The 25,759-nt window shown below is 36.5% G+C and overlaps 1 protein-coding gene across 2 annotated transcripts in view; it reads left to right on the forward strand.

Annotated features, from left to right (window-relative positions):
* Positions 1 to 25,759, forward strand: part of LOC5572235 (gonadotropin-releasing hormone II receptor) — a 275,945-nt gene that overhangs the window by 164,076 nt on the left and 86,110 nt on the right. The window lies entirely within an intron of this gene.

Consider the following 25,759-nt stretch of genomic DNA (forward strand, 5'->3'; position numbering starts at 1 on the left):
GTCGTTTTACTAAAAAGTCTCATACTTTTAAAATCATGTACGCATATTTATCGATCTACAGCAAATTGTAAACAGTTTTCTCCGAATTTTTTCAATTGGTAATCTCAGAATAACATATTATGAAAATAATATGTGGCAAATAAAATCGATTTTATTACAGCAGTGTTGCCAATTTTGATGATTGTCAATGTACTTTGATAGGTCTTCTAAGAATAAAACAATTGTGTTTCTGTTGTGCTTTGAATGTGACGTGGGGACTTACTAAGTAACTCTATGAAGGCGTAAGTCATTTTTCATATTAATACTATATTAGGACTTCCGTCAGGACGTACTTTTACACGAAAAATTCTACTCATATCAATTCCCATCAAATTTAAAAAAAATTCTTTAAAAATATACGGGAAAATTGATTTTATTATATCTGTAAAATTGTTGCTCCAAAAATAACTTGATTTTTTCCATCAGGCTTCTGATTGATGATGCTTTCGAAGAACAAGCCTTTTTTGAAAATAGAAAATATAAATTATCGAATTTTCCAGCCAATTTCTTACAATCATTGATTTTGATAACCTCAAAAAAAAACGACCGATCTAATCGTTGTTCCATATTCGTGTGAAATTTAATTATTTTGGAGAATTTTTATTATCACAACATTGTACAATACTAGTCGAACGATGTGCAAAAAACCGATTGAAATTTCATTGATTAATAAGAAAGATACAGCATGCACAAGGTGTCCACTTTATAAAATGAACAGTCCTTAATGCGGCACGGTAACAGCATTATATGCGCATATAGGGTAATCATTTGATGCATGTCAGTTTTATATACGCATATAATGCTATTATAATGCCAGAAAAGGCGAAATAGCGTGCCATTATAGTGCCAAGATATAACCGTGCTTCTATGCACCACTAATGCTGATATAAGACCACGTGAGAAACGTCAGTTGTTTTCGTCAGGTTTTTAGGGCGAATATTTTGTGCTTTCACGTACGCAGCCAGAGAGCTTTCGCGTATGCGGCCAAGCAACTGGTACATGAGGTAAATACATGAATGAATGAAAACGGAAACCTCTAATAATATGCAAAAAATGTAATAAAATGATATAGATGGTACTTCTCCGTATCAGGCATATTCGTTTTGGTAGTTTTCATCCTTCTGAGGACTTGCAATTGCCACATTTTAATCCTCGTTTTATGATGATGAAATTCCTCATTTTGCGTCTCGAACCTGCGACACCCGTATTGTTGAGTTGTTGTCCTGCTCCTTTGCTCCTATGGCCACATAAGATGGATAGTATTGGAAAGAATAGTGACCAATTTAAACCATCACTTTTCCCCGTCATAAAACCTGCAATTGTAGTAGTGAGAAGATTTTTGTTTGACTCCCTCTTATCACTATATGCAAACACAAAGCACGTGGTATATCTGACAAAACACTGGATGGCATTTAAACATGCCCTGTATTCGAATATAAAGCCAATATAGTGCTTATTTAATGCATGTAGGCATCAGGCTTAGAAGCATTAATGATGCTGTAATAGGGTTTCTATGCAGCGGAAGTGCTGTTATAAGGCCTGTAAGCATTTGTGGTGCTATTATAATGCATGTACGCATCTTTGATGCTGATTAAAGGCTTATTATTAGTGCTTATGGTTACTTGGGTAGATTATTATATAATTTTGAAAGAAACTCTCACAATGTCCAGCAGAATGCTTAGCGGCAATTATCTTTTCTTTAGATTTCTACAAATGAAATTTACTTCATTCACTGATTTTTGTCAGGTTTTATGGACATCATTTACTGTTTTTTGTCAGAATTCATGGGTATATTTGTGCGTTTAAAAATGTGGCCCGCAACACAAAATTACTTCTGCGATTTGACCCGCGGTTCAAAAAGGTTGGGCAGGCCTGTTGTAGACCATTCAATTTCAAGCAACTTTGCTGAAAAAAGTATTTTTTGTATCTCTTTAATTGACCGATTTAGAGCATTTTTCCTACGGTGACATAGGGTGGTCCGAGATAAATTGATTTTCTGGCTCTAGCGTTTTCAATTCTAATAACTCATCAAAGTAGTCTATTAAACACTTATTATTAAAAATCGCTATCTTCTTCCGTTTGGGAGTTATTGTTGTTTTGCTCTCAAAAACATGCCTACTTTGATTGTGAATATCTCTGATTGGGGCAAACATAAAACATATCTTTTGACGGCATTCAAAAGACAAAACAAAATTGTTTATTATATTAAAATAATACAGTTGTGTTATTTTTGTAACTCTAATAAAATGCCTGGAAAAAACAAATATTTTTTTATCACAAAAACTTTAATAACTTTTGATAGATATCAACAATGTTTTAACATGAAAATTTGCTTTTAGTGAAGTTCTATAAGTCGTTCATAGACGACTTTGACGAGAAATTAATATTGAAAAAACTAGTGTTGAAAAACTTATTTTTGTGCCGTCAAAAGATATTTTTCATGTTTTCCCCAATCAGAGATATTCACAATCAAAGTAGGCATGTTTTTGAGAGAAAAACAACAATAACTCCCAAACGGAAGAAGATAGCGAGTTTCTTCACTTCAAAAAAACTTTTTTCAGCACAGTTGCTTGAAATTGAATGGTCTACAACTTTGCTGAAGCATGTATATTATAATTTCTACAAATAAGAAAGTTAGTTATACCATTTCTATGAAAACGTGAACCACCCTAATTTTCAAAAACACCAAACAAAGGGCCTTACTAATACAAACAACTTTGTAGAAGACCGTTTTGGTCTAATGTTTCATTCTAAAGCGCAAAATGCATCTTTCCGTGTAAAACTGATTCCTGGACCACTGTGAGTTGTAACTCGAAGGAGTAGCCGAGTGGTAAGAGTCCGCGGCTACAAAGCAAAGCCATGCTGAAGGTGTCTGAGTTCGAATCCCGGTCGGTCCAGGATCTTTTCGTAATGCAAATTTCCTTGACTTCCCTGGTCATAGAGTATCATCGTACCTGCCACACGATGTACGAATGCAAAAATGGCAACTTTGGTTAATAACTGTGGAAGTGCTCATAAGAAAACTAAGCTGAGAAGCAGGCTCTGTCCCAGTGTGGACGTTAATGTCAAGAAGAAGAAGAACTCGAAGTTACTGCTCAATGTTGAAAAAAGGGATCTTAAAGCATTTTTGATGGGTTGTGTCGCACTTCTGATCCCTACACTTCAGCATTGTTGGCAACCGACATAATTATTAGTTCATAGTTCGGTAAAAGGCCCATTGGGCCAAAGTACATTCAGCCAAATGGCGTTCGGCCAAACGATATTCAGCCAATTGGCACACACTGGGGCAGATCGTTTTCAACGGCCAATATGTCTAGTACTTTGGATAGGGTGATGTGCTAGTATCCATCGTATTAAGCATTGATCAGTGAGAACTGCAATTTTCCCAGTATTGCAGTGAATGATGCTGATACAAACCGATGCCAAACAATTCTTTCTCAAAACGGCTTTAGCATTGTACAATAACATTTTGATAAATCTTGATCTCTTTTTGGAAATAATGCAAGGAAAATGCATCTTACCGTATCGTTTTCAACTGTCGTATCGTTTTCAACTTCGTCGCAATCAGTTTCCAGATTCGTCTCACAACTTACGGCTCACTGTGATGTATTGAGTGGTTAAAACACAATATATCAACGCTATAGTGAAATATTTTACTAGAATATGTAGATCTATCTCCATTCCTTCAGCATGATGGAATATACTATTTTCCTTTAAAATTATTTGTTCGTCATCAAAATTCAACCCAAACATATGAACACAATTCCTTTTGACCATACAATTATGACATTTGCTCACAGTACAGCGAAAACAACACAATCAAAGGAACCGTATTTTTACGTCGAGCGTCGCGCACACATTGATGCGCACAAGCTTTTTTTTTTCAGTACGACGGATTGAACTTTGTTTACATTCTCAATTTTACGTGGCGGTTGAGGAAACTTCGTAAAATGTGGTGATTAATTGAAGTTTTACGGCGTGTGATTGGAATGAAATCCTTCAGTAAAGAAGTACGAAGGTTTTCCATAGTGAAAATAAGTGCTTGGCGAAGTTAGTCACCCACGGGGGCGGAAAGAAACTTGTGTTGGAAAGTGGTGTGGCTCAGTCGATCGCTAAGCATTTCTCTCAAATCGTGTTCGTCCATGCATTTTGGGTGAAAAAGTGCAAATTGGATAAATAAACTAAAGTTATTTACCGAAATACAGTAGTTTTATTGCATTTTTGGTGTACAATTGTACGAATCATAACAGCTTTCACAAAATTACACTTGGATAATGAGTCTATGTTGCAGTAGAACATTTAAAGTTTGATACGACGAATAATAGCGCTTACGACGGAGTAGAACGAAACCCTATGTAACCCAGAGGTTTGGTGTTTTATACAAAGAATTTTGGAATAAGTCTTACTACATTTTGACTTTTACGGCTCTGATCTAGATCAGTTTTAAGACAATCGTCAGATTCGTCACCAACTGGTGACGAAATAGACAAATACATCATCATCCAGTATAATAACTCTGGCAGGTCGTTGTCTCGTCATCGACGCAAGAATGCACGACTAACTTCAATCCAAAGTTGTCACCGAACACATTTTTCTTCATTCCGTTTCCTCGCAAGAAAAAGGCGTTCATTGAATATTCGCTTGCTACGCACCGAAAACCGAATGCCATCATAAAAAATTGATTGTACATACCGTACACCCCCGTTAATTTGAACGATACCTCATGCAAACCATCAGGGATCATTTTTAATTTGAACATTTAGTCACTCTAGAAGCGTGTTTCTGGTTACCTCTTTTGCTGTTTTGTTTTGATTCTGCGTTCCTTTCCAGAGCATTCTTTTTCACTTTACTCCACAAGATAAATGACATTTGAACCATTTTTAATCTGAACGATGTGCAAATTAGCGGGGTACAAATTTTCGCAATTGAACTCATGCTCCTCAAGATACTACAATAACTCTGTTGGTTAGCGCGTGGTGTTGACGATTCGAAGATCGTTTGTGCGATTCCAGACGTGTTTTGTTTTTATTTTTTCCAAAAAATGCTCACAATCATATTTTTGGTCGGCTCAGAGCTCACGAACGAAGAGTCGACTATAACGAAGGAAGCTTTTTTGTTGACGCCGAGCCTACGTGTCGAATCTCTGCGGCAAATCGTCATCCAACGCTGGTTGTGTGACGATGACGATTCTTCTTTTAGTTTTGTCATCGATTTTTGTTCCATTTGAAGGTGACGATTGTCTACCCTGGTTTCAACTTTATATAGAAGATGAATTCCATCCAGTTTGAGTCGAAAATAAAAAAAAACTCTTGCTCGATAAACGTCAATTTGGAATGAATTTTACACATGTTTCCAGTATGTTAGAATTCTGGATATTGAAGGAGTGTTTGTTAATGCATCTCATAGATCCGTTGAGACTAACTGAGACTTACGCTGATGCAGCTCTACAGGCTCACGGCAGAACCAAGACTCCCGGATAACTAGCTCAGTAGCATGAGACCCCTGAACTGTGTCGCAGAACCGGCATGCTACTGGGTAATTCGGAGGTGTTACGCGGATCTAAGTGTGCGGGAACTATGGTCTTTCTTTGGCTATGGACCGATGCACGAGTTCACTAATTTGACGTTAGAGCGGTGCCATGAGGATGGCGTATCAATCGCTCAGCACCAAAAGGCACTAACAAAAGGTCCTATTGAAGGCATACAGGAATTAGGGCACTGGTTTAATGGTGGCCGAATAATGTGGCATACCTGAATGAGCGGGTTCAATGTCCTCTCCAACGGTTCACCGAACTTCACAAATTTTGCTACTTAAATCAAGAAACGTTTTGCAGATTTAAGAAACAAAAATTTTGAAAATAAGATTTCTCAATTGGACCCTGGCTCTAAGCCCTTTTGGAAATTATCTAAAATCTTGAAAAAACCTCAGACGCCAATACCGGCATTGAAAGAGGAAAACAAATTATTACTAACTAATTGCGAAAAAGCCCAAAAACTTGCTATGCACTTTGAAAGTGAGCACAATTTTAATTTAGGACTTACTAGTCCAATTGAAAATCAAGTTACTCAGGAGTTCAAAAATATTCTCAATCAAGAGAACGTTTTCGAAAATGCCTGGGAGACTGATTTGGAAGAAGTGAGAACTATTATTAAAAAATTCAAAAATATGAAAGCTCCTGGCGATGATGGAATTTTCTACATCCTCATCAAGAAACTTCCAGAAAGTAGCTTATCATTTTTAGTTAATATATTTAACAAATGTTTTCAATTAGCATATTTTCCTGACAAATGGAAAAATGCTAAGGTTGTTCTAATTTTAAAACCAGACAAAAATCCAGCAGAAGCTTCTAGCTATCGTTCAATCAGTTTGCTTTCCTCCATCAGTAAACTTTTTGAAAAGGTTATTTTGAACAGAATGATGGCCTACATCAACGAAAATTCAATTTTTGCCAATGAACAGTTTGGATTCCGCCATGGACATTCGACCACTCATCAACTCTTACGTGTAACAAATTTGATCCGTTCCAACAAATTTGATGGCTATTCTACTGGTCTTGCTCTTCTAGACATAGAAAAAGCATTCGACAGTGTTTGGCATGAAGATTTGATCGTAAAATTGAAAAACTTTAATTTTCCAACATACATTGTTAGAATAATTCAAAGTTATCTGTCAAATCGTACACTTCAGGTTAATTATCAGAACTCCAGATCTGAAAGACTTCCTGTAAGAGCTGGTGTTCCTCAAGGCAGCATTTTGGGACCAATATTATACAATATTTTCACATCTGACTTACCTGAGTTACCTCAGGGATGTCAAAAATCTTTGTTCGCGGATGACACAGGCCTCTCCGCCAAAGGACGAAGTCTGCGTGTCATCTGTAGTCGATTGCAAAAAAGTTTGGATATTTTTTCTTCATACTTGCAAAAATGGAAGATTTCTCCTAATGCTTCCAAAACTCAACTAATAATATTCCCACATAAACCAAAAGCTCTTTATTTGAAACCTTCAAGTAGACATGTTGTCACGATGAGAGGGGTTCCAATAAATTGGTCAGATGAAGTTAAGTATCTAGGGCTCATGCTAGATAAGAATTTAATTTTCAAAAATCACATTGAGGGCATTCAAGCCAAATGTAATAAACATGCAAAATGTCTCTATCCCCATATTAATAGAAAATCAAAACTTTGTCTTAAGAACAAGCTTTTGATATTCAAACAAATTTTCAGGCCAGCCATGTTGTATGCTGTACCAATATGGACTAGCTGTTGTAATACCAGGAAGAAAGCTCTGCAGAGAATTCAAAATAAAATTTTGAAAATGATTCTGAGGCTTCCTCCCTGGTATAGTACCAATGAGTTACATAGAATATCCAATGTTGAAACATTGGAACAAATGTCAAATAAAATAATCAATAATTTCAGGCAAAAATCGTTACAATCTTCTATTGCCACGATTAATGTGTTATATGTTTAGGTTAAGTTAGGTTAAGTATATTGAAAACGTTTTTTTTTCTCTCTTATAAGTAGGTGAAATCAACTCACCTGTAAAAAATCTGAACTGCTACGGCAAATGAAATGTAATATGTTGTTAAAAAAAGGTTAATAAAATCTTAGATTTGTTTTACCAAATTAGGATGATAGTGTTGCCTAATAACACAGAACACCTAGATATAAGAAATAATGAATGTAAATGTTTGGAATGATACTAATAAAGAAATTTAAAAAAAAAATTTGCTACTTATAACTAATTCACTTGTGTCTCACACGAACGCCGATCAAAAAGTGGTCATGGCGATCTAGCTCAAGCCAAAGACGAAATAAAGACGTAGGACTTCCATATAAAATGACTTTTTTTTTGGATCATGAAGTACCAGCAAACACAACACCTATGCTTAAATCTAATTCATCTCATTACCTGCTAAATTGAAATCCGCGTTGCCATGTGATAATAAATAAACAATTGTTGATTCGCCAGTGGTTTCCCTACACCGTTTTCTCGAAGACAACGACAAGTAAGTTAACGCATTTATAAACTTCTTTATACATTAGTTTATCTTCCATTTATTTTTAGATTAACCGTTTGGAAAGAATTGTGCCGTAAACACGGCACGGTGGTTAAAGGAAAGCAAGAGCATTGCCGAATTTGTTCTCAGCATTTTGATGCATCATGCTTGAAGGATCCATTTTATAATTTTCATTGTATTACTGTTTATCTATATACAGGGGATAGGCAAAATGATTGAGATAGGCAAAATTTTGCCCAAATTCAAATGCTTATAACTTTATGAAAAATGGATGAAATTGGATGCATCTGGAAGCAGTCGACGGCAAATTTGGTCCAGTTTTAGGAACTTCCTTGGCCATGCATATTGGCCACTGGACACCGGAGATGTTCCGGATTTTCTGAGGTCATGTCCAAATGTCATTTTTGCTGTCGCTTGTATTTTTGTGTGGTGTAAAGTTAGATAGATGTTTGCAATTTTCCTAGAAACTAGAACTAATAGGAAGTTGAATGCCACCGGACGCATTAAGATTGGTTGGAAATCTCAGAAATATGACCATTTCCGTAAAACTGGTTCCGGAAAGCATGGTCAGTCATGTTTGTATTTTCAATCATGTAAATATTATCCGGAGCTATATCCAAGCGGACACCAACCTTAAAGATGATGTTTCCTGCAGCGTATTCAGAATTATTAGATGCACAGACCACTCTATAGAACGTTCCAGGTGCCCTGGGGGAAGTGGTCAATTAGGAACATATCCGGAACCATATCAATATGGGCATCAAACTTCATTATTTTCAAAGGTTATGCTTTCCGAAGCATTTCCAGCATCACCGGCTGCCATACCACTTAAAAAAAAGCCGCTTCATGAGTTATTCAGGATTTTGTAATACACTGTTTTAACCGAAAGTATCAATAAATCTAAAAAAATTGGCTTGTAAATTGTGTAACAACATTTTGTTATTGTTGAGCTTTGAATACCTGACGACAAAATCTGTTTTCAACACTTTTTTCCAAGAAATAGTAAAATTGCAATGACTTTTTTGTTTCTCGATATTTTGGTACCATTTTATAATAACATCTAAAATAACAAGTCTACTTACAAAAAAATATTAGCCGTTCTTAATCTTTGGTCACCTGGATCCGGAGATATTCCGAAATTGCTAGGGAGGCCGACGCGTCTTAGACTACATGTATTTTCCATGACTTAACATTTGAGAGAATTTGTTGTGAAAAAGAAGTAATTTGGTGCAACCGTTTATGAGTTATGAATATTTATGTTTCTGGAGCCACACTGCCTGTAAAGATATTGAAATCTAAAAAAAAAATCAGATTGCTCTCTCTTGCTCAACCGATTTATATTTTTTTTCCGAAAACTCCTTATAACCTGACACCGTAGAGTCCACATTTTAGCTGTTTAACAAATTGGCTAAAAACAAAATGGCGGACAAAGAAATTTTTGAAGAGTTGGTCCTCCAAGGAACATCTGAAAATCTTCAAAATCAAATAGCCGAGGATAAATTGCAAAACATATACTCAAAATAAAAGAAATGCAAAAATATAGAGAAACAAAAAAGTTATCACTGTGGTATAAAAATGCAGCTTTAGAGCTGGTAGAGGAGAATAATAAAGTGTCATACAACGCATTCCACATCAGTGATAGAGCATAAGTGTCTGCGGCAGAAATGTGAAAATGGCTCAATGAACAAATTTGCAGAGGAAAGTATTTTGCTAGGACACTCCCATCTAAAGGTAACACTGATCTAGATTAGTTATAACAAGAAACAAGAAACAAGAATTTTCTGAAAGGTTAAACCCATGTGGGAGAAAATTTAAGATTCAATCAAATTCGATAAAAAAGGGTTCCCGGCATGCATGGCAAGATACTGAAGATCATTAAAGAGAGTCATATTTTTAAGGTACGTGACGTACCAATACACAATGGAACGGATTGGGGTTTTGGGAGGAAAGATGGAACTTTGCGTTTTTAAGGAGTGTATCGAAAAGTAGTCACAAACATTCAAAACATATTGGGTTGAACTCACAAACAGTTTTTTGATAAGCAATACACAAATTACAAATTACAAATTAAAAAATGTGTTAAATTTTAAGAAAAAATTATTTTTGTTCATACTAATATTTTCTGTGCCATAACTCTAATGACATAGGATAAAAAATATATCGAAAAATACATTAACAAGCATTTGAGAGCAAATACAAAAACGTAAATTACGTGCGTATAATTACAATTAAGTAAGTTATCTTTTAATCAAACCTATCAACGATCAACTAATGGAACATATACACTTCGTAGTTGCTACTCCATGATCAATCAGAATAGTGATATTGCACAGATAACCACTCAGATGTAGCTTGGGTTTAAGCTTTTTTACCATCTTCACAACAAACTACCCTTAATATTTCTAGATTGATAACTATGTCGGCCACGACCTTATGTCCATCAGGGATAGGGATGTGTTTTGTTAGTGGTTGTGGGCTCCGTGGCCGTGCGGTTAGTGTTACCAAGCATTTAGCCGCATCCAGTCAAGGTGTGTGGGTTCGATTCCCGTTTTAGTCCGGAATACTTTTCATCAAGAACGTATTTCGGTTGTGCCACTGGGCGTTGCATGCTAGTCCGTTGTCTAGTGTGGTACTTCCTTCGAAGGGCAATGGACCGTATGGATACCACTGTGATAGGCGATTAAGTCGATGTATTCAACTCTGGCGACAAAAAAATAAACTCTGGCGACATATAGAACTGAACTGATGATTTTTGATGTCATTATCAAGGAAGGTGCAGAGGAATAGAGAAAGGCAGGTATTAAAAAGAATGTTAAAAATATGAGAAAGGGACGGGACATTGAACAAACGATCTCCTGCTTGGGAAGCAGAAACGATAATAATTCCATATTTCCTCCTAAAACTACAATCCGTCCTACTGTGCAATGGTACGCTGTGTCAATCATTTGCCAAACCATCATCTTTTTTGTTGCTCTTGAGCTGCTGAAGAATTATCGACGAGTAGGAAGTATTTCATACTTCCTGCTTCTTTCTACTCTCAATGTCATTCAAGTGTTCGTGGAAGAACTGCTTCCACCTTTCGATCACCATACGTCACGTTTAGTTCATCAAGCTGCTCCTAATTCAATCGTTCTTCTCGCAGCTTTACAGAATTTATACACGTTCCGTGAAAAGTATGCTCCGTAGATGTGAATGGACGCGAACGAGAAAATAGAAAAATAACCATTTGAGAAACGTTTCGATAATGTTCACCTTTCACCCACCGGTGCTGCCAAAGGATGAGCTGAGCTGCAGACGACAGGAGTTCTCCAGAGGAAATAATAATGTACATATTCGAATCATGTTTCACTTTTTATTGGTTGTACGTGCGGTGCTCCCAAGCCAAACGCAAAAAAAAAGATAAAAATTACTACCGACTGCTTGCCGGAATAAAAGTGGTATGTCGGTGAATATTAGATGCCGTGTAAGCAACCGTGGGAAAGTTTGTTCTACAGTTGGATTTTTATAAGTCGATGTGAGAATTTTCAGCATCGAATTAATTGAGGAAATTTCTCTGATAATGGCATTTTTAAAATATTTTTTTTTATTATACTATTAACATATTTTCCAGGACAATTACAAATCTAAACTAACATTTTACAATTTAATTTCAATCTGTTCTACTATTTTTTATTATTGAATTAATTGTAAATGGCATTTTTACGATAAAAAGGGGTCGCATAGGTTTCCACTAGTCGAAGATCCCTCTAATATCGACTCAAGCAAGTCTGACTGTACATCGAATCGCATTCCTTGCCTGGTAGTTGCACACAATATGTAATAACATTTTTACGGAGGAAGTGAAGTGCTTCGGAAAGTCGAAAATCGCTACGGGGAACAATACCCTTGCGAATACGGGCAATAAACTATAAGGGTACAAAAACGGTTTCGTACAGATGAACGGGAAATCAAAATTGCATGGAGTCAGCTTCCACGTGAAATGGCGAAAAAAGAAGCTTGATCATCGAAACATATGCATTGGATTTGCATTTGCAAAGCGCGAATAAATACGACCAACGTATAAAACTGTTTGTTATTACAAATGATGTACATAAAACGAGAGACTGTAATTTACATTTCGAATCAGCTCTCGCAGGGCTGGTAGCGAATTGACAGATGAATAATAGAAACTATAGTCACTAAAGAGCCTAAAAATACAGAATGAATATGTTTCCTCAGTTTTTTTTATATTCTTCCAGAAAAATAGCCAAGAATCTCTTCCTCTCATGATACTTTTATTTCCAAAATCACCCTAAGTTTGTTCTTACAATGACAAAAATCTGAGAAATATTATTTGTTTCAATTTCAGAAGCTTATCCAGCTCAATGTTTTATTTTATCTTCAAATTCTAAAAACAGTGACTAGTAATAAATTTTCTGAAGAAAGTGACTTTGATGACTTTTTATAGCAAATAGTGACTTTCAAGTGGCCTTAGGCCGAAAATAGTGGCCTAGTCAATGGAAAGTAACCCGCAACCAGCCCTGCTCTCCGTACTCGGAACCGTTTTGAGGACGAATGTCCGACCGAACATCATTGCATATTCAGAATTACGCGTTTGCTGAAATTTAGGTCGGGGTCAAGCGTAACAAGGGTGGGTAAAGTTTTTCTTGTTCGTGAGCTTCCCATGCGTACATTTGAGCGGTACTTTTTATGACAGTTTGACGAGATTTGCTTGTACTGGGCATCTCTCTTAAGGGCCGTAACGTGCGGGAATCGTTGTCCAGTTTGTTCATGGAGGGTTTATTCTGGGGAACTGAGATTTTAGGAATGTGGACTTTGAGAGGAAGACTTACTGTCAAGGAAATACAACTAGGATGTCGATTTGGAAGGACAGGCTTATAGTCATTGGTAAAAGATTGATATACCATGGGCAATAAAACAGTACTTTTTGCAATTTCTCATCGTAATAGGCCGTTTTTCCTCACGCTAATCTGTCATGAAACGGCCTACTTTCCCGCATTGTCGTATGAGTTCATTACCTAACTGAAAAGCGTGCGGTAATGACTCATTACGCAACGCATTTCAGTTGCGTAATGGTTCATTACGCAACGCTTTTCAGTAACGTAATAAAGCACATGTGATTGCAGTGTTGGAGACACGGAGAGGTCTATATTGTTTTGTTGTTAAATGAAATGGAGAGATCAAGAGAGTTCGATAATCAGTTCTTCTTTTAATAAATTAACAAATCATTTCTGTGATCAGTTCAAATGAGTATATTTTATTGATAACCTATTTACTACCTATTTATTTTGGTAAAAATTAATAACACAGTTAGTCAAATTATTAATTTGAACTGGGTTTGGAACATTCGAGGTAGTGGGCGCAAATGTTGGAACTTCGAAACTGTGGGTAGCTGCCGTTGCCGAAAAAGGAATATTTTCCGCTCCTACTGTGGCGCTGGAATCATCAGCTGGAAATTCCATGACTTCTGCCGCCGTTATTTGCACTGGACTCGGAGCAGACGATCTTGTAGCCGAGGTACTGGGCGCAAATGTTGGAACAGCAAAACTGTAGTGCGGAACTGTCGATGTGGATGGAAGAACGCTTTCTGTTGTGGTATTTTCATCTGGAACTCCCATAATTTTTTCAGCTATCATCTTTTTTTGTTGCAAGGAATTTTCGACGTATCCTTCAGCAACAGTTGAAGATTTCCATCCTCCATGCCTCTTGAGAACAGAAATATCTACCCCAGAATCTGCCAGTAGAGACGCGGACGATCGACGAAAGCAGTGTCCTGTGTAATCTGCTGGTGACGGTAGCTTCAGAAATTCGGCGATTATTTTTGGCATTTTAGCTATCGTGTTGATCCCGATGGGCTGTTTAGTGCACTTTCCAGATCGATAGCACACAAAAAAACGCAAGTGGTTTGTATCAGCCGGACGCAGTTGTCTGTAAGAACGGAACAGCTTCAACATATCGACGCCAGGTGCATTACCTGCCGTGATGACGAACTGTCGGAGGATCTTGGTTTTAGTATTGGGAATAGTGATTTTCACACTGTCTCCCATATCTTCAATGTCGTTCAGCGTTAACTTGGTTATTTCTTCTCGTCTGCATGCTCCGCACACTCCAACAACCATCGCGACCTTTAAAAAAAATTAGGTTTAAATAAAGTTCTTTGGTTTTGATTAAATTACATTTACCTTCACAGCTAAATAAATATCATCACTGGCGTTCTTCAAAAAATCAAAAATGTCTTTTTTGGTGAAGATTTTTGATTTTTTTGGACGGTATCCATCTGCCTTCCGCTTCAAGAAAGCAATCAAATTTTTGTATTCACCAATATCAACGCCGATATTTAGACGTATTGTACTTTTAAGCATTGAAAATCGCGTCCATTTCGTTGATGGCTTCTGGTGCTTCATTTCATGCGAGAAGTATGCTAGCATGCACTTTTCGTCAACCTTACCAATCTTGTTTTTGATACACCACTCGTTGAAATGCTTGTAAGCTTCTTCGTATCTTGTCTTGGATTTCTCCGGTAGGAGACCAGCCAGGGCCACTTCCGCTGCCGATTCAATGTCAATCGGAACATCAGAATCGGAATCGCTCATTGTTGCAAATAATGATGCTATCCGGACAATGGTTTGAAAAATTGTGACAGTTGCTCAGTACAGCCTGCTATGATCAGAATTTTTCGAACATGGCTACGGACGACCGTGCGCAAATTGATGAAAAATAGTTTTAAAATTACTCCTCAAGTAACCTTTCATGAAATTGCAAAAAATGTTGTACGCAACTCGGTGCAGAACTCGATTTTTACAGCACTCGTCGTAATTATCCAACTCGGCAAGCCTCGTTGGATAAACGTACGACTCGTGCTGTAAAAATCTTCATTCTGCACCTTGTTGCGTAAACTACTATTTCAGTACCAGGTACTTTGTAAACCTGTTAATCCCTTCTCACATACTGGCATACTGACATACTGGCAGTCAAATGTAATTACAAAATGTTAATAAGAGCTTGGTTTAGTTTTATCAAATTAGAATGATAATAGGGGTATTCACTTAACAGCGTAAAATGCTGCGTAAGTCACGGTAACTGATTATCTTTCACGACATTGTGTAAACTGAGATTGGAATATTTCAAACTGTCAGAGTTCATAAAAAAATAGATCAAAGTACGCTTTGGTTGTCGTAACAACTATTATTTGAAAACAAAACAAACATACCTTCATTACCCATAATATCCGGATAAACATCCGAAACAGAAAATTGTGAAAAATTTACATAAAATGGCATTAAATACATAGTAAGACACCTAAAAAAAGATTGTTTCGTGGAGGCTTCTAGCTAGGAATGAGTTGTTCCCTGTTACATGTACGTGGTGATATGATTTTCGGAATGTTCCGAAACTTCCATTGTTCGCATTGAAAGTACTATACTAAATACAAAAAAAAAACTAATTGGAGCGTTCAATTTATTGTGGCCAACATGATTCGATGAATTTTCTACCAATGTTCGAAGCTGTATACCTCGCTCATTATTGAACAATATTTTGTGGCCCTAAACAGTTGAGTAGAATGGTTTCAGGGCTGAATGATCCGGACTTTGTTTGATGAGTAAGGACCGTGGTGATTTGATTTTTCGGAATCAAAATTTACCCTTACTGAAACAGTGCTAAATGCAATTATGTCAAGCGCTTTTCGCTGGTGAATTGAAAAAGTTTTTGGGTGCCGCACAACGACCACTGTAAAGTAAATTTGACGTGAGCCTCCAGTAACAGCACATTCTGAAAATGTTCTTGATTGGTTACTAGATTAACAATTTGCCATTTGTCAACGCTTAGAGGAATTATTTCATATGAAATATTTCTTTGCTATTTTTTACATAGATTGTTATTTACGCAGCTTTAAGTGAATACCCCTAATGTTGTCTAACACAACACACCTAGACAAAAAAAATGATTAAAGTGATACTAATGAGGAAATGGAAAAATAAAAACATAATTTCATTGTATCAACCAGCAGAGTAGAAAGCTATACCCATTTCAAGGTGCTCTTTCGTATTTGTCTTGTCAATTCCAGTTGCAAATTGGCGTGAAGTGAGAGAAATTTGCAATGTTAATTTCGCACGTTGCTGTCCATCTTCCATCTTGTCGTTAAATGCCCAGAGCTCTTCTTCAAACTACAAACAGATGCTGGCGAAAGAGATGTTTCAGGACAAATTAAGAAGCACAACGAAACGATGAGCTTCCGAGCTGAAAAGTTTCCCCGATGCCAAAAGCCAGAGAAAGCAACAATTTCCTGAAGCGAACGCAACAACAAAGCTAGCAAATTTAGTTTCGCATAGAAGACTTAGTAGTAGAAGCGGCAGAGCATTCGCAGAGGCATTGAAAAGTTATTCAGCTGGGGTAACTTTTGCATTTGGATATTTTATGGTACCAAAATCCCTAGAAAGGCTGTAAAATTTGATGCACAATTTTGGTGCACTAGAAAATAAATACTTGCTGGAACGCAATTTAAAGCATCGAGTAAACATCCCACTGAAATGGGAAAACTGCGATGCATGATCGACCTCAAATGGCTTTTCAGTTTAAAAGTTGCCTAAGAAATAACGAACGCTATTGAGCAACAATTTTTGTTCAGTTTAAGCAGAATTTTGTTGAAGATTTTTCATTTCGGAAATTATACCATTTCAAGAGGTGTTTCCAAAATTGAATACATATTTGTGCGTAACATTTAAAAAATGAAGGATAGTGTTGGTGTACCAATATAGCCAATATAGAACCCGTATCGATGCAACAGTTATTATTGTAAAGTTAGAAAAAGTCAAACATATATTTGATAGCAGTCGATTCGCCACCCTTCATAAGAAATAAATAAAGGTGGTGGATTCAAGCACTGATTTAAAAAAAAAAAACATTGTGAATATCGCTACTCCAACTACAAACAAAAAACAAAGAGAAAACAAAGTTATAGTATAAGAAGACAAATATCAAACTTTGGTCGTTAGTTTTGACGTTGGATAACGTCTTACGGCAACATACTGGGGTACAATTTCGAAATACGAAAAATCACTCGCGTCACGAAAAGTGGTTAGATATTGACTGTTAATAACTTACTAACGCCCGAATAGATTTTCAAGATTCTTGCACCAATCGATTGAAAATCTTTCTACAAATCTACTCCAAAAATGAATACTATTGATTTTCATGACTAAACTATTGAAAAATTGAGAAATGTCGAGGTATGTCTTATCTATATACAGTCGACTCTCCACGTCTCGATGTTCTATATCTTGATATCACTCCCTATGTCGATGATTTCATCGGTCCCTTCAGTCTGCATACATTTTGTCTCTCCGTATATCGATATCCTCCTTATCTCGATATCCCCATATCTCGATGTGCTCCTGTTGATTCTTTGTTCCAAAATTTCTCTCCGTATGTCGATATGACCATAATCAAAGGTTACTAGACTAGATTTTAGTGATTCAAACCAATTTCAGAACGCGAGATGACGTCTGCTTGTTATTATTTTCCTGGTAACGGAGTGATTTTCAATCTAGTGTTCATTAAAAATTTGTTCTTTGTCTCGATCTCTCCATATCTCGATGGTCCCTTCGATATCGAGATGTGGAGAGGTGACTGTAAATAAAAATGGAGTGGTGTTTGTATGTCACGAAATGGCTTGAGAACGGGCTATCGGATTTTGAAAATTCTTCCATTGTTATGTCCCTAAAGTGTTCCGACGTGTTTGTGCATATAAAAAGCCCACGATATTGAACGCAAAAGTCCGAAAAACGGGAGTGAACGGAACTGTCATTTTGTACGGGACTTTCCATGCCGTTTTTCAACAGCCTACTTGATGGCAAGACGAAGTTTGCTGGGTCCACTAGTTTTTAATAGAAAAGCATGTTTTTCTTGCTGTTATAAGGTTTTGACGTTTTTAAGTTTACTTGTACACGCAACTTAAACATCGATTTGAGCAAAGAGGAGAACATGGAGTTCACGGACTTCATGGAGAAGTACCTCTACCTCAAACTGGCTTCGGAACCCACTAAAGCAACCAATCTTAGTGGATCATGTCTGGACCTAACGTTTAACCGGGAGCAAGAGTTACCGCTCATGTTTTTTCTTCCATCGACCGATTCTATCGGTGTTGAAGTGTAAACCGAACCAAAAAAAAACACAATGTCCATAACATGTCAGAATTGACATGCAACAAAAAGTATGAAAATTGATTGGATTTTTATCAGTAGAAATCTTTCATAAGTTCGTGACGGTCAACAACCTCTTACTTTTTAAAGGCCTGCTTTTTCCATTTGGGACAGTTATGCCTTTATGGGCAGTGTATGAAGTTTATATATTGGAATCTCACTACCCAACTAACAATTCAGAGCCACAAACAAGCATGCATGTTTAATTATTGTTCAGTAATGGTAATGACAGCTGAATAAAAATGTTGCTCTATAAAGAGCTGAGTAGGTGCTTTTTTAACACAAACTTAGGTCAATGTTCAACGTTATGCATTAGAATGAACAAAAGTTGAATCGCCACTTATTAAATGTTTCCAAAGATTCTCATTCGACTAGTCAAGATTGTTTTACTAATCAGCTGAACAAGACACGTTTTCCCCAACTAAAAAGCCAATATTCCACTAAACAAATGTATATGTATAAAAGGATATTCAGAAGACGAACTAACGTTTTACTTGCGTCGCACTTCAGCTATTTCCACATTTTGTCATAAGCATGAATAAGAGCTGAATAAGTACAGTGACTCAATTTCATTTTCGTACGGGGCACTGTTTCCATATCAAGTTGTTATAAAACTATCAAATGGTGCATGGATTTCGATATACTTTATCAATAGCGAAGGTCATAGGTGTCATCTATTGTTTGGCAATGACAAACTGTATTCACTTGCTTAAATCTTTGGAATAATGGAAAAGTATTGAGATTGTGTCTATAATTGACCCAATTCCATATTCGTACACCTAACAAAAAAGAAACATACAACATTCAAAACTCATGTTTAATGGACTAGATGATTGCTTAAGTTCTTCGTTGTGTTGTTCTGATGTAGTAGAGTACATTTGGAAAATTTATAAGCGGACATATTTGAAACTTAAGTAAATTTAAGAAAAATACCTCTTGTCCCATGTGGTTTGCTAAAATATTCGGTAAGTTAAACAATAACTTACATATTATTCAACATCGCTTTCTCAAGAATGATTGCTGCAAATATTGCATAAGTTTCAAAAAATTATAATCAGTTTTAGAGTAGCTAGGAGTGGATATCGACAACTTATTCTTTTGTATTTTCGGTAATATAACATTTATAACAAATCCAAAACCAAAAATGGTGGTCAATTTCTCTAAGTTTTATTCCTTAATGGATATACATAATCCATAGTTAATGTTCCTATCGAAACATTGCGTAATTATTATTTTTAATTTACATTTTACTACCAAACATGATTATAGAGATTTGTAGAATAAATATTATGGCCGTAACCGCAACATAAACGTTTTTTAAAATGATGAAAACGACAAAATATATTCTAGTAAAAAGTGTATCAATGCTCTCTGCTCATTCAAGTTATTTTGTATTTTTCTAATAAAATCAATAAATAGCAAAATAGGGTGCTATTTTGAATATAATTTGAATATTTATTCAAAGATAACTGTATATTGCGATAACATCAATTATGTTGAGGTATGTACAGCGTAGTTTAGGGTACTTTATTGTAAAACGAAGTTCGTGATTCAAATTCTTTTTACAGACAATTTTAAAATTGACCTTTACCTGTTGTTTAGAATGAAAATTTGGTGTACATTGATTAGAAATATCATTTTAGAAGAGTTTTGAAACTATAGTACCACAATTTTCTGAACTCAAAAGAGATAAAAACTATTTATGATTTCTGTTAACTGTATACATTCCAACTAAATTTCTATCAGAGCCCACGAATATAAATAATAGATTGGATTCAATGACAAAAACGAACGATACTGTTCGAATCATTGGATTTTATAGCAAAAATCATTGTAAAACTGGCATTTCTCATAATTTTACCTAAATTTCATATATGTCCACTAATAAATTGTCCAAATGTACTTCACTACATCTAAACACCATAACAAAGCACTTCAGCAATCAAATAGAGCTTTAAAATTTAGTTTTGAATGTTGTACGTTCGAATTTTGGTAGGTGTACGAATATGGAATTGGGTGAATTTTAGACATAAATTCAATACTTTTACATTAATCCAAAGATGAATGTAAATGGAAACATTTTGTGATTCGCAAATAATAGATGACACCTATTACCTTCAATGTGGATTAAGAATTTTAAACTCAATACATAATTTAATAGTTTATTACTAACTTGATGTGAAAACAGTATCCTGTACGAATATGAAATTGGGCCACTGTATCTTATAAAATCCTAATTCAACTTCAGTATATTATAAGAACAGTTGATCCAATAGAGGCCAAAATAACGATTAACAAACACTTTGTTCAGCAATAATTAAGCCTTGTAAAAGCGATCACACTGCAGTAGAATTTCATAAAATATCAGAAATTCGTGTTGAGTTCCGAATGCATTTCAAAGCTTATAATTTATGCTTTCTCAAAACTTTTTTCTGTTCATAAAATAAACATGGTCAGCCTCCAGAAATGTAGGATAATTTTGAAAAACAAAAACAAACATTTGAGCTAAGTATTCCTAGTAGGAGCGAAGTACTGACAAACAAAGCGTGATATTGACTTGATTGACATAAAAGATCTGAAGACAACATCAAAATTTTGTTTGTTTTATGTATGTTGTTAATTTTAGATATCATTTCCAGATCTTTTGTATATTATATCTATCAAGTTAATATCACTTTTAGCTATCCATATTATAATTTGCTATTGCTAAGCTTTTTTCGCCTGCTCGGGATGTTGTTCCGTATAAGAAAAAGTGGAAATTTCTTCGATAGAATAGGCTAATATTTTCAAAGCTGAACGATCACTTCGACATCTGGTGGCTAGTAGGAGAACCGTCATAAAAGAGGTTGGGTTGAGAACGCACCGTGTGCAGCATAGGAAGGAGCACACATATTGCACTTTTTCTCGAAATAGGGTAGGTGTACCAGTTATGGCCATAGTGGTTCCCTATTTCGCCATACGTGATATCTTGAATGTCTTCACATTTTGAAAAATCTTTTGTGTTTTAGCAGTACAATAAAGGATAAATCTTGATGTTAAAACATTCAAAAAGATTAAAAATGTAAAAGTTATCTAAAATTTGCATATGGCCAAATAGGGAACCACTATGGCCATAACTGGTACACTTTCCCTAGTTATGTTGTAGACGATCAGAGAGCATTGAAAAACATGATAAACTTTTTTTCCTTCCAAAATGTACAGATCCGGTCAGTGCTCATGTACGATTTGTGGGATAAAATTGGAAAATTGGTGTTTGGCTACATAGGTTATAAACTTCCGGATTCTTTGTTTGTGGCTAAATTTGTTGTGAAATCATGCGCAGTCTTCAAAAAATCCCTTTCCAAGAGCTGCTGAGATTTAAAATCACCAGAGCAAGATTTATTTCGCGCGCATTTTTAGTTCAAATCCTGGCATGCAATGAATCATGCCACGTGTATGGGATGATTGAATCCCACACGTATATGGCAACCCCAATCAGGGCTGGCATCTCCTCAGTGAAAACAGAAAAACACAAAGAGCGCGCACTTTGTGTTGATCATGAATTTGAGTGCAGTGCGACAGCTACACTTTCTCACTGGTTCTTACCTCTTTGACGCCTCTTTGTGTTTCTGCTCTCGCTGCAATGTATCCTTCGACACAAAGTGTTGATGGAAAATGGTGAACACGCACTCTTTGTGTGGCTCATTGAGTACCTACCGAATGCTTCCATAGGAGCTTCTATTGGAATATATGGGAGAATTGTTGGAACGGGACCGACGAGTAGGTAACGGAAATCGATGTCCGATGTCATTTTGGAATCCAAGATGGCGACTTCCGGTTTGCAAAAATCCCTTCAAACCCATGCAATATGGGTATTTTTGGAACGGGGCCGACGAGTAGATGCCGGAAATCGATGTCCGGTGTCGTTTTGGAATCCAAGATGGCGACTTCCGGTTTGCAAAAATCCCTTCAAACCCATGCAATATGGGTATTTTTGGAACGGGACCGACGAGTAGATGGCGGAAATCGATGTCTGACGCCATTTTGGAATCCAAGATGGCGACCCGGTTTGCGAAAATTTTTCAAACCCATGCAATATGGGTATTTTTGGAACGGGACCGACGAGTAGATGGCGGAAATCAATGTTTGCCACCATTTTGAAATCCAGTTGACGAAATCCGGTTTAAAGCGATTTTCTCAAATCTTGGATTCCAAAATGGCGTCAGACATCGATTTCCGCCATCTACTCGTCGGTCCCGTTCCAAAAATACCCATATTGCATGGGCTCAAAGTGATTTTCACAAACCGGAAGTCGCCATCTTGGATTCCAAAACGACACCGGACATCGATTTCCGTCATCTACTCGTCGGCCCCGTTCCAAAAATACCCATATTGCATGGGTTTGAAGCGCTTTTCACAAACCGGAAGTCGCCATCTTGGATTCCAAAATGGCGTCAGACATCGATTTCCGTCATCCAGTCGTCGGCCCCGTTCCAAAAATACCCATATTGCATGGGTTTGAAACGCTTTTCACAAACCGGAAGTCGCCATATTGAATTCCAAAACAACTACGGACATCGATATCCGACATCTATTCGTTGGTCTCGTTTTAAAAATATCCATGTTATAAGGTAAAAAGAGCCAAATTGTGTACACTTTGAGCAAACACACTCCGTCAGCATTACTCTTTGCGTAATCGCTTACACTCTCTTTCGTACTGCGTGCCCTCATTGTGTTCGTGTTGTTACACTTTGCGTGCGTCTGTCTCCTCTTTGTGCAGTGGTTAAATTCTGCTCTTTGCGCGCATTGTGCGAGTTGATGCCAGCCCTGACCCCAATCCCACCTAATGGATTTGACAGCAGCCAAGATCAATTGAGTATCCACATTGAAATGCATTTGAGTATCCAACGATTGCTTAGAACATGTTGGATTCGAAAAGATGGCGGCGCGGCATACTGCTGGAATCCCAGGATTCAATCCTTGATCAATTGTTTGATGGTAAAGTTAATCGAGTCAGCATTGATATTTCTGGCAATTCTGTCTGAAAATTCCTGTCTGACAGGACGTTTGGAATGAGTCTATCGTAAATTTCTGACAGCCTTCTGACCTACATAATGTGCTGTAATGATTTCCCTTTAAGACGAGATTCCTTGATTTTAATCAAAGAATATGAAAAAAAATGCTATCAGAATTTTAGAACTGACTTCCGCAAGAGCATGTATGAATTTACCAAATATTTGACTTAATACACTTTACCAAGGCTGGTAATGACCCCCAGTCGGGCCAACCAGTAGAGTAGTTTGATGCAACTCTTGGACATTCCAGACGACCGATATAATTTTATTGCTTTTCTTACTGCTACGCCTCTCGTTCCATAGGCTTGCTTTATCCGAATCCCCATTGAAACGTTGAATATTCATATTGAACACGAGGAACATTTATTTCATTCGGGGAGCATGTTGTATTCTTGAATTCAATTGATCCTGTGAGCTGAATAACAGTGATTCAATCCTGAGATTGAATCCTGGCACAAATCCCGCACGCTGAGATTGAAAAAATCAGGATTGAAAATGATCCCGCTTATTGAGATGAATTCAAAGCATGCTTGTTCAAATCTTGGAGCAGAATGATGATCTTTGAAGATCATCAAGATTGCGTATCGCAAGAATAAAGGGTCAAAATGATTATGCCAATGGAAAATAGTTTAATAATTAATTGATTATGAGCTAATTTTTTGGTCGAAAAATTGAATTTTGGACGTTAACAAACATTTTCAATGACATTTCTCTCCTTCTTACCTAGCGACCTCTATGCTGGTGGCCCATTTAATTTGCCTTTTGATAAAAAAAATTTCTATAGCGAGCTCTATTTAAAATGACATTACTTCACAACTGAATACTGCGATCTAAGAAAATACAAATATAATTTATAAAATAAATGAATTTCAATTTAAGTTAATGAATCATTCAAATTGAAGTTTTGAACAAACTAAAACTTATTATGAAATTAGATTAAGGTGAAGATGCATCGAAGCCAAACCTCAAATTTTCAAGAACACAAATCTGGAGAACCAAACATCCGTTCAAGCTGAAAACTTTATCGATTGGATACCACCAGCGTGTGACCAATCGATTAGGTTTTCAGCTCGAACCGCTGCGCAGTCTGGTTCTCTAGATTTGAGCTCTTGAAAATTTGAGGTTTGGCTTCGATGCATATTGACCTTAATCATTTCAGACTGATTCCACTCTGTGTAAATAAACATTATTTTTGACCATCATTGACATGAATTTTCTCACTGTGCGCTATAAATAGCCGACTGAACTCAGCTTGAATCAGCACTAAACAGCAGCTGAATAATATGCTTGTTCAGTTGTTGATTAGCCTACCATGTGTTGATTAGACGATGTCGAATAGAACCTCAAACATGATCAATATTCAGCTATGAGAGGTTTATATTTTGCACTGAACGATTTATTCATCAATTTTTTGATGGCGCAGATGGCAAGGCATACCGCAGACGATTGAAAGGTCTCGAGCTCGAATCCAATATCCAGTCGATTTTCAAATGGGGTTGTTATATCATGATACACTACATTTGTAGCGCTAAGAAAAATATTTTTTTGTTATTAATTTGTTTTAAATTATTTTTGAACCAGTCGTATAAAAGCTGAACTAAATGCTTGTAAAACGTTTTAAAAGCTGAAAAATAAAGTTGGAATTCAACGACATGCTTTAAAGTTTCTCCAAATTTGTGTGAACAACGCCTGAACAAAAGTTGGCCATGAAAATTATTAAAATGTTATAAAACAAGATGCTGAATAAAACAGCCATAATGGTGTTTGTTAAATGAGTGAATGTTAGTTGGGTATGCCTTCGACTGACTTCACAGAGTTATGAGCTGATCACATCGTACTACGTTGTTTCCTAAGCATTTTTGCTAATGACACTATTTTTCCTATGCGGAAACTGCAGATTAGACTGATGCAAATTTTGAACTTTTTGCTCCCCTATGCTTAAACGATGACAATTATGATAAAAATAATCCTCCCAAAATTTGAAGTGATTCGGAAGAAATTTGGTTGTGCACACGCTATTTGTAGTTTATATGGAAATTACTATGGAAAAGGCAAATCTTTTGTGTTCAATCCTCTAACTGCTCGTCATAATAATATATGGAAAAGTGAACACACTCATCTCATGTGAAAACTTCCCAGCTATAATTTTGCCGAAGACCACATTTCGATGGGACGTAAGGATAATTTGTTATTTTTGATAACAAAGTGTAAATCATGCTGGGATGATCATTCAATTACTTTCAGAGCAACACTGCTTTTTTGCTGTAGAACATAGTAGCCTGGATTACTTTGATCTATTCTTTCCGCCAGGAGCTCCACTGTTGCCTGCCGAACAGTTGATGAAGCATGCTACATGCAAACCTGAGAGAGACTCGCGAAGAGGAAAAATATCAACGTCATATGCAGCCCAGATTCCCCTCTCACGAAACGTCAAATGCAGCCCA

Source organism: Aedes aegypti, chromosome 3, assembly GCF_002204515.2.
Source record: "Aedes aegypti strain LVP_AGWG chromosome 3, AaegL5.0 Primary Assembly, whole genome shotgun sequence".
Taxonomy (NCBI): domain Eukaryota; kingdom Metazoa; phylum Arthropoda; class Insecta; order Diptera; family Culicidae; genus Aedes; species Aedes aegypti.